Genomic DNA, 2100 nt, shown 5'->3' with positions numbered 1-2100 from the left:
GAACATTTTATATTCATATCTTAAGCAACTTTAGTTTCTGAGATAAAAGAGTTCTCCTTCACCCTAGGAATATAGCATTTACATTTATTAGTAACTCTCAGTGTGGAACATTTTCAAAAGTGCTTTTTAAAGATTTTGTAGAATGCATCTATGGGTTTTCCTTTATCTACATGCCTATTTTCCATCTCAAAGAACTCTAATAAATTAGTAATTTCCACTTGTGAAGCCTAACTTCATTACCCACCTTCTCACAACACCCATTTTAGGCTTGCACTTAAGATGCCTGTAAGGGATGACTTTGAATCTCTGACAAAGTTTACTTTTGAACAAGACTGTAAATAAGGTCACCACTAACATGAAAAGAACGAGACCAATGGGTCTTATTCCTGGGAATGTGGCACACATTTTCTTGTGCCAAGTTGATTTCGGTGCCGCAATAATTAGGCTTCGGTAATTAGATGTACAAATCAGCGCTCTATCATCTTAAAAGGATTAAGAGGGTGACAAGTTCAACTCCAGTGCTTTCCCACCAGGTATGGCAGGGATGGCTTTTTTGTTTTTCTATTTTCAAGGAACTAAGAAATGAAGGTGACGGCTAGATGGGGAAAATGAGACTAGAGTAGGAGATCTTGCCTTGTCCTTCATCTCCCACTCTCACAAACTGTTTAAGAGTTGAACCAGGGAAACACAGGATTTATCAGCAGGAGGTTTGGCAAAGGCAGCCTGATTTATCTGACGCATGCCAAAAGGACCTTTCATTTCCTTGACCTCGGTTTGAAATAAAACTATCTTGGGTTAAAAGTGGATCTCCACTAGATGACAATCACCACTTAAACTGGGTTCTGCAGTATCCCTCCTTGTTTTTTGAAATCTTAATAACAGCCGCATAATAGACATGCCATTCTTCTTAGAGTTATTTATTTTCCCTATAAACCTTCCCGGGGAATAATCTAAAAGCTTCTATTCTTTAGCTAGAAAAGATGATCTCTCTCTCTCTCTTTTTTTCCCTAGAAAATCCTAAGCTTTTCTTTTTCAGACCCTGCAATAGAGATTTTCATTTACAAATGGGACTGATTCTGAGTGACAATGTTTAGTGACAGTCTGACAAACAATGCTTTGCTGTTTTTTTTTTTCTTTTCCTTTTTCTTGAAGTTTGGCATCACAGATGTTTTAAACTCTTCCTGTCTTAGCAGTAGTACTGTTATCCAAAGCCTGAAAACATTAATTGCTGCTGAGTCTAAAATATTTAAAATACGAAGCTCTTTTTTTCAAACAGGGAATATTGGGAAGGGAGAAAAGGACAGGGGAGCAGGGGTACCACCCTGCAAAATATGAAGCAGTTGCAGTGGTCATAAATCGGTGTTAAGACTACAAAAAAGGAAAGGCTTCAAGGTATGCAGATTTTCTTAGAGAAGCATTGAATGTGGATGAGTTTCCCCTACCATGAGGTAAAGCTCAGGTCTCCTTCTGAGGTAAAGCCCTAAGATAGGGTGAACTGAAAAGTTCCAACATCTATGTCTGGGTATATTTTCACAGACGGCTTAAATTTCCCCTTTTCACAATCTCAGTTAGATGCTGGAATCCCAGATGGAGATAACGTTCTAGCAAGTTCAAAGTGAAGGTCCTATCAGACTCTTTTATATGCATGAGCCTCCAAATTATTTGATTTAGTACTTCTTTGTGCAAGAAGGAGTCATCCAGGAATACTTAAAATCTTAGTCTGTAGGGAAACCTGCTTTACTTGGAGTTGAGAGTGAACTAATCACTCATGAGAATTCCTGTAATGTCTTAGATCATATAGCACACTAGTTAGTTTTAAAATGGCTATGCCAAAGAATGTGTCCTGTGAGCCATCATAGTACATGACAGCGTTCTTACTAAATGTGATCCAATCCCCTATTTATTGAAAGTGACTGTGATCATTGTGATACAGAAAGTACCATTTTGCCAAGTAAGACTCAACTGAGGGTGACTGCTAATATCAATTCATATAGATTGTTTCACTTTTAAAACAGACTCTTTCCTCTAATCATGCCAAAGGAAGTGGCCTCTAAAGAATTCGCTGATTTACTGTGCCTAATAAGACACAGCCTGGACATT

Source organism: Marmota monax, unplaced genomic scaffold (genome assembly GCF_021218885.2).
Source record: "Marmota monax isolate L192 unplaced genomic scaffold, Marmota_monax_Labrador192_F-V1.1 WCK01_AAM20220418_F8-fsc00122, whole genome shotgun sequence".
Classification (NCBI taxonomy): domain Eukaryota; kingdom Metazoa; phylum Chordata; class Mammalia; order Rodentia; family Sciuridae; genus Marmota; species Marmota monax.
Note: the sequence above shows the minus strand (reverse complement) of the source record.